The sequence below is a fragment of the Petaurus breviceps genome, unplaced genomic scaffold (genome assembly GCF_028583685.1).
Source record: "Petaurus breviceps papuanus isolate PSGF00001 unplaced genomic scaffold, PetGlider_PUasm1.0 224, whole genome shotgun sequence".
NCBI classification, from domain to species: Eukaryota; Metazoa; Chordata; class Mammalia; order Diprotodontia; family Petauridae; genus Petaurus; species Petaurus breviceps.
The window spans coordinates 11,750,556-11,764,257 of NW_027185887.1; the positions used below are offsets into that span (position 1 = coordinate 11,750,556).

The window sequence follows — 13,702 nt, forward strand, 5'->3', positions numbered from 1 at the left end:
AACTTTGACAAAGGTACAGGCTTCTTTGTTCTTTTGGAACAAACCATGATTAACAAACACATTTAAAATACCAAAATCTCTAAAATCTCAGGAGGACTTTTGGGAACCGTGTAGAAAAGTTTCATCATTTTACTTATGAAAATAAAAAGAAAGGCTAGTCAACATAGAGTCAGAAGAAGAGATGGAGGTGTAATCTTTTCTAGAATTCTGTCTAGTAACTGAAACTTTTCCTTATCATTTTTACTGTGTGTAAGAAATAACATCTTTGGGTTTGTCACAGGTGAACAGTAGACAGAAAAAAAATTGTAACATCCCTTCAGCATTCCTAGGGAGAATGCTTTCTTCTCACATCATGTATATATAACTTTTATTGATAAAGGAATAAAAATAAATGTATAGTATATGAAAGACTGGGGGAAGAATGCATTTTATTATTAAAATTATTTGGAACATATGCTATTTCTAAGTACAGCTTCACAAATAACCAACATTTTAATTTGTGTTAAGAAATTTAAAAAAGTAATGACTATTTCAATGGCATTCTTAAATATTTCAATGTTTATCAAACTTATTGTTCGTGAAAGTGACAGACATACCTTAAAGTAGGTCAGGAGATACATTTCTATGTTATGTCCACATTAAAACTAAAAACTCAGTGACATTTGTCTGCAGCAGGATAAAAATTACTAAATTATTGAGGATCCTAATTCATTTGTGAAGGCTAGCCATTTGTTAGTTTAAGACAAGTTGTATGGCTTGCTTATCGGTGTCAATGTAGGAAAGTATTGAGTGAGCATGGATTCCTCCTGTGAAATATAAAATTACAAAATTCAAGCAGTCTTGCAAAATTTAAACATAATTACTTCTGAGTCTGATGTATTTAATAAAAATAGACCATGTTGCTAATTATCTTTAGTAACAGAAGCAGAAACAAAAACCCTAATTAATGTATGCTTTTTGGTCTTTCTTATTGGGGACATCAGTTGACCTGTCATAGTATATCTATCTATTTATATCTCGTGTGTGTGTGTGTGTGTGTGTGTGTGTGTATAAAATATCTGCCTCACCTTGGTGGCCACAGGAATTTCCCTTCTGTCCTCTTGTTACAGATTTTCTTCTCCTCTTTTCTTACTTGCCCATCCTGCCATTACTTGGAGCCCTAGTGCTGTTTTCATGATTCCTGATCCTCTTCTACTCCCCAGTGTTTCTTCTTAATCTGATTGATGGTAGGGGCTCTAATGTCAGACTGGCAAATTGTGGAGAGGAACCAGAAGCAGAGGGAGAGGTGCAAAGGGATGAAATGAAGGAGGAAGGAGGAGAGGGAAAACCCAATCCCACAACCTCTCTAAACTGTCCCACTCAATCCTCCCCCTGCCTCCCTGACCTGAGGACACCTGCCAACTTTTCTTACTGTCCATCCAGGCTCTCAGAGAACTTGGAACTTTCTTAAAACTCTTCCTTAGAACTCATTATATATATTGTGTTTTACTCCTCATCTCTCTCCCTGTCTATCATCCTCCCCTCTTTCATAATCCCTATGATGTTGCTTCTGGAAAAATCCCTGATTAAGCTCTTCATCCTGCCCAACCCCATTTGCCACAACTCCTCGAACCCAGGATACAGGAACTACCTTGTCTGGAAGAGGAGAAAATCAATCAACAAGCATTTATTAAGCACCTACTATGTAGGTATCAGGCATTGTGGTAAGCAATCAATACAGATAATACAAAGAAAGGCAAAAACATGGTTCCTGTCCTCAAGGTGTTTATGGTTTTTTTTTTTTTTTTGCTTTTTTTTTGGAGGGAGGAAGGCAGGGCAATTGGGGTTAAGTGACTTGCCCAAGGTCACATGGCTAGTAAGTGTTAAGTGAGTCTGGATTTGAACTCAGGTCCTCCTGACTCCAGGGCTGGTGCTCTATTCACTGCTCCAATTAGCCACCCCATTGTTTATATTTTGATGGGGGAAAGACAATGTGAAGAAATATATACAAGATATATACAGTGTAAATGGAAGGAAACTTAGAGGGAAAAATGACTAGCAGTATCTGTGTGACTGTGGGTATATGGTGGGGGAGGCTGCCTGAGACCTCTTGGAGAAGGTAGGATTTGAGCAGAGTCTTGAAAGAAGCTGGGCAAACCAGGTGGTGGAGGTAAGGAGGAAGAATGTTGTAGCCATGGGAGACAATCAGTAAGAAGGCTAGACATGGAGATGGAGAGTCATCTGGGAGGGAGAGCAAGGTCAGTCTTGCTGGATCATAGAGTACAGAGGAGAGTAAAGTGTAAGAATGCTGAGAAAAGAGGGAGGGACCAGGCTGTGAAGGTTTTAAAATATGAAACAGATGATTTTATATTTGATTCTGGAGGTAACAGGGGAGCCATTGGAATTTATTGAATTGGAGGGTGCCATAGTAAGATCTGCATGTTAGGAAAGCTACTTTGGGATGAAGGGTGGACCAAAGTGAGAAAAGATGTGAGACAAGATCAATGAAAAGGCATTGCAGTAGTTCAGTTGTGAGGTGACGAGAAATTTGAGACCAGGGTAGTGACTTTGTTGTTGTTGTTGTTGTTGTTGTTTGTTCTTCGTTCTCAAAGAGGATAATGACATCACCAAGATGATGCCAAGTCTTGCAAGTGAATTGGATTTAAGTGAGGGAGGGCTGTGCAAAGTCACTAGTCTCATTTTATCCTCCAGAGCTGTCTAAGTCCAGTGGCAAGAAATAGATCAGAACAACTGGAGATGGCCCCCATTAACTGTGTGAGCAGATAATAGGTATATCAAAGATGTGAAGGTAGAAATAAGAAAACCTAGAAATAGATTGAATATGTGGGGTGCGTAAATGTCAGGGATCAAGGATGATGCCCAGGTTGTAAGCCTTTGTGACTGGGAGGATGATCAGAAAGAAGCAATTGGCGATGCAAGACTGGAGCTCAGTAGAGAGGTTAGGACTGGATATCTGGGAATCATCTGCGAAGAGATGATAATGGGAATTAATGAAATTACTAAGTGAGATCATACAGAGGGAGAAGAAAAAAGATCCCAGACAGATCCTTGGGGGACATCCATGGGTGGTGGACATGCCTTGAATGAAGAACCTGAAAAGAATTTTGAGAAGGAATAATCAGACAGATAAGAAGAGGATTGGGAGAGAGAACTGTCATGAAACCCTAGAGAGACCATACTATCTCGGAGAAGTAATTGATCAATAGTTTCAAAAGCTGCAAAGAGATTAAGAAAGATGAGTTAAAAAAAAAAGGCCTTTAGATTTGGCAGTTAAGAGATACTGGGGCAAAGGGTATCAAGGCTTTGGTGGGGAAATATATGCTGCTGGCATACTATGTTAGAAAGATGAAGATATTTTCCCATAGAAACATTGTCTTAGAAGGTGGTTAAGTTCTTGTGTATGTTTATACAAATACACACATATGCACACATAAATCTAGTCATCCATCTGTCTGTCTATCTATGTATCCCTGTATGTATGTATCTATCTGTCTGTCTGTCTATCACTGGACCTGGAATTTCATCCATGTAAGAAACTCAGGGTAAGAACTTCTACCAAAGCAGATCAATTATTTCCTCTGCATTTTATAGCCCTAAAGACAGTTGCTTGGGACATGGAGAGGTTATGTGATTTGTGCAGGGTCAAGACAGTCAGTGTGTCAAAGGCAGGACTTAAACCCCAGTTTTTCACACCTGTTTGGCTCTCTATCCACCGTGCCATGTTGCTTCTAAGTTATCTACCTACCCTATTACTGTATAATGATAATATACAATAACTCTGTTGTCTACTTTTGTATTGTGACTTTTCATAATACTTTTGTATTATGATTATACTGTAACTTAGTATATACTATATGCTATGGTGCAATATACTATATTATTATATAGTACCATATACTGAGCTATAGTATATCATATATTGTCATACTGTAGTATTTTAGATACATTATAGGTTAGATAAACTTTTGTGGGATGTCCTGGGAACTCAACCACTGTTTATAGCATTGTTTCTATGGAAAAAATACATTTTGACTGTGAGATGACATGACAAAAAAACTTTTGTAGAGGGAATTCTTATTTTCACGGAATCACATCATCTCAGAGTTCATCTTGTCCATTCCATGCCTAAACATCAGTTCTCTCTACAACATACCTGATGAATGGTCATCCAACTTTACTTGAAGACCTCCAGTGTGGGGGGAATAGATTGTCCACATTTCTTCCTTCTCCCTCCACCCCCATGTAGCTCATTTTACTTTTGGAGAGTTCTCATTTTTCAGAAGTACTTTCTTATAGCAAGCCTAAATTTACCTCTTTGTAAATTTCTACCAATTTCTCCTAGTTTTTTCCTCTGGGGACAAATCAGCTCAGTAAAATCTTGATTTGTATTGATTGTCCTTCAAATACTTAAAGACAGCTATTCATTCTACCTTATCTTCTTGCCCCTAGGCTACATATCCCTAACTCTTTCAGCAGAGTGTAACTAGGGTGGAGCAATGGTCCTTGGACCCAAGGTGCTGGTTTTAGTGTATACTTAAAGAACTTGCCTTTTTTTCATCTGCTTACAAGCAATGAAAGTACTTAGTTAAGGAGAGCAATCAGCCAAAATAGGAAACTAACAGATGGTAGTCTGGAGTGCCCTACCTGTTGTGATGGCCCCAGTCATGCTAGTGTCCTAGGATTCCTTGCTCCTCAGCATGTGGCAGTATACTTTACTCCACTCCTAATCTGAGGACTTATTTTGTACAATTTACCCCTAATATGGCTTATGGTATTTGCGCCTTCCCTCAAATCCTTAGTTATAGCTTTGATTGGAGCTTCAAAAGTGGCTCTTTTCATATAGTTATAGATAATCACTTAGGATCATCCTCTATCATTATCTCAGTATAGTTTTACTACAGTGTAATGATTTTTCCAGCCTGGGGTTTACTACTGGCAAAGGACTGGTAGATCTTTGGGAAGAATAACTATTATTCAATATGGTTGCTCTTTTAAATTATTTATAGAGGATAGTATTCAATCATTTATAAAGTAAGGTCACAATAGCCTTTCAAACTGTTAGGTATGCCAGTGTCACATTAATTATTGTTAGATTCTTTTGTAGTCCTAGATTGTTCTGAATTGTTCATTGGTTGGTTGGTTGCTGTCCTTTGTCCTAGAAAAGGACCAAAATAGCATCACTAGGCTAAAGTCAAGTTTCAATGTGTCTGACTGTGGCTGATCAGACCATTATGAGCCCAGAATGCACTACCATAGGTCAGGCACAAATAGTCAGTGGAACATTTGGGGTGGAATCTCCAAACTAGTGCATCCTGTGATTCCTTTGAGATGCTTCAATTCTGCTTTGCTTATAGAGCACAGCACCTTGTCTGATGTGGACATGCCAAGCTGAGTGATCCTGTGCCAGTGTCTCCCATGTCACACAATCAATTCTAAAGTTCTTGAGAGAGACCTTGAAAGTGTCCTTGTATTGCTTCTTCTGACCACCATGTGAATGCTTGCCCTGTGTGAGTTCTCCATAAAACAGTCTTTTTGGCAAGCCTGTGTTTTGTATTCAAACAACATGGCCAGCTCATCAGAGTTGTGCTCTCTGAAGCAGAGTCTGAATGCTTGGCAGTTTAGTTCTAGTTAAGACCTCTGTGTCTGGTACCTTATCCTGCCAGATGATCTTCAGAATCTTCCTAAGAGTTTTAATGGAAGCGATTCAGTTTTGTGGCATGGCGCTGGTAGACTCTTCAGGATTCACAGGCATGCAACAATGAGGTCAGCACAGTGACTCTGTAGACCTTCAGTTTGGTAGTCAGTCTTTTCTCTCACACCTTCCTTTGGAGCCTCCCAAACACTGAGCTAGGTCTGGCAATCCATGTGTCAACCTCATTATCAATGTGTACATCCTTGGAAAGTACACTACCAAGGTAAGTGAACTTATCCACAGCATTCACAACTTCTCCATTTACTATAACTGATGGTTCTACATATGGATGGTGGTGGCTGATGGAGCACCTGTGTTTTCTTGGTGTTAATTGTGAGTCCAAAATTAGCACAAGTAGCAGAGAACTCATCCACACTTTGTTGCACCTCAGTTTCAGAGGCTGCATTGAGTGCACAGTCATCTGCAAACAGCAAATCAAGCACCAACACTCCCTCCACTTTGGTCTTGGCCTGTAGCTTTTTCAAATTGAAAAATTTACCATTAGTGTGGTAGCCGACCTTAATGCTGTGCTCATCCTCATAGAAAGCATTTGACAACATGACTGAAAACTTCATGCTGAAAAGCATGTTCATATAGTTGGGTTGTAAAGCATGATGAAGGATCTACCAGTTTCCTTTTCTACTTTTAGCAAGGAGAGAGAAGGAACTGGAAATCATCCTCCTATGCCAGCTTTGATCTTATCAACCCACAAAACTGCCACTTAAGAATGGGGATAGGGAATGAGAAAAGAAAGGATAGCAGGAATGGAAAGAAGAAGGAAAAGAGGATTAGAAAAGAAAAGGAAGATTACTTTGAAGTGGTTTCTCCTGGTGTAAAGTAGGGGGAGTAGAATAAAAAAATCATCACAGTACCCTTTTCTTTGCTTTTATTTTATTTTATTTTTTAAAAGCAATTGGGGTTAAGTAACTTGCTCAAGGTTACACGGCCAGTTATTTCTGCGTGTGGTGCTGAGTATCTGAGCCCGGATTTGATCCAGGTCATCCCGACACTGGAGCCAGTACTCTTACTCGCTGAGCCACCTGGCTGCCCCTCTTTTCTTTGCTTTAAAAAAAAAAAACTGTTCTGCTTTATGATGTCTAGGACAGTGCCTTGCATGTAGTAAGAACTTAATAATATTCATTAATGAATAAGATTATATAATCATGTTTATATAAATAACAATAAGTATTTCAGTAATATTTGTTAACATAAATTAATAATATTTGTTCAGTTGAATTGAATTGGAGAGTCGTTAGAAGCCCCTCACAGACTTGTCTAGGGTGTCAGTAAGTAAATAATTTTTATTAAGTATGTTGAGTACTGTACTAATCACAGGAGAATACAAAGAAAAACAACCTCCCACCCCCCAACACAGTTCCTGTTCTCAAGAAACTCAGAATCTAATGGGGGAGACGACATGTAAACAACTAAGTATAAACAGGATAAAGTAGAGATAATCAATAGTAGGAAGGCCCTACAATCATGGAGGATCATGAAAGATTTCTTGCATTTAGAATTTTTGCTGAGACTTGAAGGAACCCAGGAGGCAGAGGTAGAGAGAATTCTAGGCATGGGGACAGCTGATCAAAATGCCTAGAATCAGAAGATGGTCTGTCTTGTTTGGGGAACAGTAAGGAGGCAGCTAGGTGGTATAGTGGATAGAGGACTTAGCTTGGAGTAAGGAAGACCTGAGTTCAAATCTGGCCTCAGATACTTACTAGCTGTGTGACCTTGGGCAAGTCACTTAACCCCTGTTTTCTTAGGAGGCAGCTAGGTGTCTGAGTGGATAGAGTACTGGGCCAGAGTCAGGAAGACCCAAGTGTAAATCTGGCCTCAGATCTAGCTGTGTGACCCTGGGCAAGTCACTTAACCTATGCTTACCTTAATCCCCTGGAGAAGGAAGTGGTAAATCACTTTAATATCTTTGCCAAGAAAATTCCATGGACAGTATGGTCCACAGGTTCATGAAGAGTTGGACATGACTGAATGACTAAACAAGGAGGAGGCCAGTATCACTGGATTGCAAAGTATGTAGAAGGTGTTGGGTATAAGATGTGAGAAGAGAGGTATATGTGTGCTTTAAGTTATGAAAGACTTTGAACACCAAACAGATTTTATATTTGATCCTGGAAGTGATAGGGAGCCACTGGAGTTTGCTGAGTAGGAGAATGATATGTCAGACTTCTACTTTAGGAAATCACTTTGACAGATGAATGTAGGATGGATTAGAATAGAGAGAGGGAAAAACTTGTGGTGTGGAAACCAACTAGAAGGCTACTGCAGCAGTAAGACCCTTCTGCAAGATCTTATCTGTAACAGGAGCTTTGCTTTACTTCCTATCCCCAGGCTGCTTTTTAATCATGTACAGCAGAGGGTCAGTGATCTCTGAATGACTACTCATTGCTCTCTTTAGCTTATTCTGTTTCTGCCTCCCAGTTTCTTCCCAGGTGTCACACTCGATGCCTGAATCCTGTGCCCCATCCTAGTTTACTACGCTCTCCTTTGGAAGGACTTTGTGGAGGATTTAAGGGAGGAAATGGACAAAGTTTTCCCATGGTGGGAAAATGAGGGTGGGTAGGGTTTTCCCATGTTCAAGCCTAAGCTCTTCTGTGCTACAAGTTGGAGGCATCATGGTGCAGTGGTTAGAATCATGAAGAGGGAATAAGGAGATAAAATCTTCTGTTTTGGTGTTCAAAGTTTTTCATAATCTGCCTCGTTTTCCATTCTTCTTACACCTTATGCCTCACTGCCTCCATATACCCTGCAATCCAGGGACACCGCCTTCCTTAATGTTACCCCAAACCTTTGTGTAGTACCCACCTTGATGAGATCACAGATCCATTCTTGTAACAGAGAAGCGAGAAGTGTTGAAGACTTTAGACTCTTTAAAATGTGAGCCATGGGTAACGACTGAAAACTACTAAACAGCATGAGCCTTCTTTAGACCTTCTTTTCTTCATCTGTAAAACTGAGAGGGAGGAGACTAAAGCATGTCAGAAGTCGTCTGGTTCTGTGGGCAACTTCAAATAATGCATCCTGCCCCTGAATTTATGAAGTAGACCTTTTAAGAAGTCTTTTTATGCTACCTCCTATTTGTTTTTCTCAATCCTAGAGTCAAATTAGGTTTAAATTTTATTTTACTTTTGGATTTTTGGATCAGGTCCTTCTGATGAGAAAAGTTTCTCTGCCAAAGAAGACCAGCACATACGCTGCTATTTAGAGTCCTAGAGAGAATTTCCTGGGGCACCACTTTTTTCTCTCTTAAGTTAATTATGGTTGGATAATTATGACTCGTATCTACTGTTTATATTTGCAATGTACTGTTGACATTTGATTTCATCATGTAATGAATTGTTTTGAATTTCGGCTGGTGTACTTTGGTTGTAGTTCTGAATCAGCATCAGCCTTTTGTAGTAGAACTTAGTGTGAAGCAGATTCCATTATTGGTCATCATCAATGGCACTTATATAGTGCTTTAAGGTTCAGAAGGTGATTTTACAGACATTATGTCATTTAAGTTTCATTCTAGGCTACATGAATAATTCTTGGTGATTTAGTCTTGACTGTGATGGGGAGTGGGGTAGGGAAGGTGGTATAGGTAACTATAACACATGCAGTTTTTAAACATCCTAGTCAGTCTTTTCAACCTCGTATTCCTAAACTACTTATATATAAAAAGTTATCTTTGTATTTTTCGAACTTTAATTCCTTTTGTTTCCCCTTCCTTCATTCACTGGTAGAGGTGCTATTGAGAAATGAAAAGATAGTACAAGTAAGGAGAAGAGCCTGGAAAATTTAACCACTGGATGATTAGCTCATGAAAATGAGTTGGATTTTGGAGTTTCCAAAAGAGTGTAAGGTCATTGAAGGTTGGAACTGTGCCATTAAAAAAATATCTTTGTATTTCCAGCACCTAGCACAAGGCTTTGAACAAAGGGTAGGGGCTAGACCTGTGATTCTAGGAGTATAGGGAAGTCCTAGATGAGGGTGCTTACTTTACCAATGCATCAGCCTTGAGGTCACATGTGGCCTTCTAAGTTGTTGGGTATGACTTTTTTTTACTGAGTCCAAGTTTTATAGAACAAATCCTTTTATTAAGAGGATTTGTTCTGTGAAGTTTGGACTCAGTCAAAGTGCCGTACTTAAGGATCTAGAGGGTCACATGTAGCCTTGAGGCTGCAGATTCTCCACCCCTGGACTAGAATCTTGAGACATTAAGTGATTTGACTAATATATGTCAGAGGTAGGATTTGAACCCTTGTCTCACTGGCTTGGAGGCTACCTCTCTAAATACTCTACAATATTGCCTGTGCCTTGGACATACTGGGCTTCATCAGTGTTTGTTGAATGAATGGAGGGAGTGCTTTTTTTTCTTCTGTGATCCATACATATTGGTAGGTTTTGAATGATCTTTGGATTTCCTCTGCTTATTGGCCTCTGAGCGATTTTTATTACCTACTTTCTACTCCTAGATGAGCTGGTTGAAATCACCTTTCCTCAAGGTGCACAGGGTTGGTTAAGCCTGACATTGTATGGGATTCATAGAGTTTCTGTACATCAATTCTTTTCATGTTGTAGTGACTAACTTAGAAGCTGCCAAGTAAACCACTACAAAATGTGAAATATGACACCTTTGAACTGTTCCCATGGTTGACAGAATGCTTTCTTCCATCAGACTCCCTCCATGAATGCATTAGCCCTGCTGTGTGTTTTGATTTGTGGAGACATGGGAATTATTTTCATCCCTGTGGGGTATAGAAGTCGATGGGAGAGCATGGAGTAAAGAGGGAAGGAAAGAAAGATGAGGAGTGTTGGCAGAGTTCTGCAACCTCAAATCTTTGCCTACCTTGCAAACTTTGTCTGAACTTTGATTATATGTCAGGTTGGTAAACAAACTTGGAAGAATGGTTTATGGTTTTTAATCTCATTATCAAAACTTCACAGAGGTCTAATTTCTGTTTAATAATCATGTGGAGACTCTAATAGAACATACCATAAGGTTTCTACTTAAAGACTTTCTCTTGAGTCTGAGACTCTAAAAATCAAATTGGGTATAATTATTAACTTGACTGTAGGTAGGCATGGGGGCTATGTGGTTTAACTCACTAATCTTTCAGCCGTGGAATTCTGGGTTCAAAGGGACATTTCCAAATAATTAAACTCCTAAGAAAGTCCACAGTTAGCATGGAGAAGGCTTTCCAGATTATGTGTTTTTCAAACTACCTTCACTTCTAGAATTTTTGAAAAAAATCAAACCCCAAAACATTTTGGCGGTATGTAAAACCTTGAAACAAATGATCATTCCTCCTCCAAATAACTTAGAAGTCTTATTTTGAGGGCTTTTAGTTGGCTTTATTGAGAGTGCTTGTATATAGATGTGCCTTGACCATGATGAAGCTCCTTGAAAAATGAAAATTGTGTGTGGGGCAGGTGCAGAGAGAAGAGAGAGGCTGGAGAGAATGTGAGAATGCCTTATTATTATTATGGACATTATTATGGAAAGAGGGCTGCAAATTTGGAAAATAGTCTGTTAAACCCTTTGACAATATAATCAGCTTGCTCCTTGGAAACTAAACGCTTTGGTGATGCTGGTCTGGATCTTCATTGAATCAATTCATTCCTCTTCTTTAATCACTCTATGTTTGAGCCAAACTGGCCCACTTGCTATTTCCTGAAGTGGACATTCTACCTTCCACCCTTTTGCTTTTGCACAGGTTGGCCCCCATTCTTAGAATGAAGTCTTTTTCTATTTCTAACCTTAGCTTCCTTTAAGGCCCAGGTACCAAAAGTACAATTGCCTAAAAGACTATTTTATGGAGAACTTACATAAGGCAAGCACTCACATGGAGGTCAGGAGAAGCAATAACAGAACAATCTTAAGGTTTCTATGAAGAACTTTGGAATTAAATGTGAGACATGGGAGACCCTGGCATAGGACCACCTAGCATGGCATACCTCCATCAAAGAAGGTGTAGTGCTCTATGAGCTGTACTCTATGTAGAATTACAGTAGCTCAAAAGAAACGTGAGATGTGCAAATTTAGGGACATGTCCACTCCAGATGTTCGTAGGGGCTATTTGTTCCCAGTCTGTGGTAAAGCCTTCTGAGTTCCTATTGGTCTGATCAGCCACAGTTGGACACACTATACCTTGACCCCAACATAGTGATGTCATTTTGGTCATCTTTGAGAATGAAGTACAGCAATCAACCACCTATTTCTTCCAGCAAGCCTTTGCTTCCCATGGTTATTAGTACACCTTCCCATCTCAAATTATCTTGAATTTATATATTTCTGTGTGCTTAGAATATCTTCCTCACCATGTTGAATGTAAACTCATTTAAGGTAGGTATGGTTTTTTTTTCATTTTTGTATACCCAGAACCTAGCAAAGTAGCTTACATGTTTGCATAAATGCTTGCTGTATTAAATTCTATGTAGCTGACATTTTATATTTAGAATTTATATTGTAAATCTAAATGATTGAATAAAGAATTAGATGCTGACAGAACCTGTTTACTTATAAAGTTGGACTAGAATGACAAAATATTCTTCAAATCAGTATTTCATTTAGATCAAATCTCTGTTTCCAATTTAGTTCTTTTGGTCATTCCAGTAATGCACCCAATATTCATCTCTGCTTGTGATGTTTTTAAAAAAAATATTTTTCAATTAATAAAAATTTATTTTCTTTCCCTCCTGCCTTCTCTCCCATTGGGAAGGAAAACAAACAAACAAAACTATTGTAGCAAATGTCAAGGAAAAGAAATTCCCACATTGTCCATGTCCAAAAATATGCATTTCTGAATTATGCCAATCACACTCAGGAGGTAGGTATCCTGCTTGGTTCTCTGGAATCATGGTTGGTCATTGCCATTGATCAGAGTTCAAGTGTTTTAAATTTGTTTGTCTTATGTTGAAGTTCATACAATAAGGGTAGTATTTTAAATTGATGCTTTAATATAATAAAATAATATCATTTAGACCTATAAAAGAACACAGAATTAATTTAGTTCAACCCTAGCATTTTACAGAGGAGAAAACTGGGGCTCAGAGACTTTATGTCATTAGCCTAACAATCACACAAAGTAGGAACAGAACTGTGATTTAGACAAAGGTTTTCTGACTCCGGTTCTTTCCCCTACACCGTAGTAATTGCATAAGGACATACTTTAAATCAGAATTTAAGTAGTGTTCTTTGGACAGTTTATAAGTTCTGCCAAGCCGAAAAACTTGGTGTTGATGGGATTCTTTAAATACCTTTGCATTTTCTGGAAAACCAGTACTAAAATTTTTATTTTAGGAAAAGTCTTAGAACAAATGAGTTTTTCTTTTGCTGAAGTTAGAAAAAATGAGTAAGATGCAAGGGACAGGGTATCTTCATGACTACAAAAAGTAGGAATAGACATTTGCTTTTGGTTTAAGTGACTAAATTTGGGAAAGACAATTGAACTGCAGTATTCTGAAGAATAGTATTAGTTTGGGAGGCAGCACTGATATAGAGTAGAGTGCTGTCCATAGAGTCAGGAAGGCCTTAATTCGGGGTCTGCTTGTGATCTGGCACTAGATGTGCAGCATGAACAAATCACTTAACTTCTCTGAGTGACAGGCAACTTTCCAAAATCTGCTCACTAAGTTAGATATGGTTTTCGTGTACATGCCTATGAAATGGCATTTACATTTGCTACAATACAAAACTGATGCATCTATATTTATAGTACATGTGATAGTAAATTTTGAAGCACCTTCATATGCATTGTTTCATGCAGTTCTTAATCAGAGTTTGAACCTAGTTCTCCTTTTCCTCATTCAATGCCCTTCTTGCTATACTATGCCGCTACATATTGGTGCCTCAGAAAAAAATATCTAGGGGTCATAGAGATTAGTAAGGGGGGTAGCATTGTAGCATTGTTGTTTTTTTTTTTTAATACAGTCCTGGAATTTATAAAACAGATGAGGAATCCTGATATATTTAGTACTGGTCAGACAAATGTAAATGTTATTCGCAAGTGG

The 13,702-nt window shown here is 38.7% G+C and overlaps 1 protein-coding gene across 3 annotated transcripts in view; it reads left to right on the forward strand.

Moving 5' to 3' along the window:
- DCDC2 (doublecortin domain containing 2) overlaps positions 1 to 13,702 on the forward strand; it is a 223,552-nt gene that overhangs the window by 5,389 nt on the left and 204,461 nt on the right. The gene's annotated exons all lie outside the window — the stretch shown is intronic.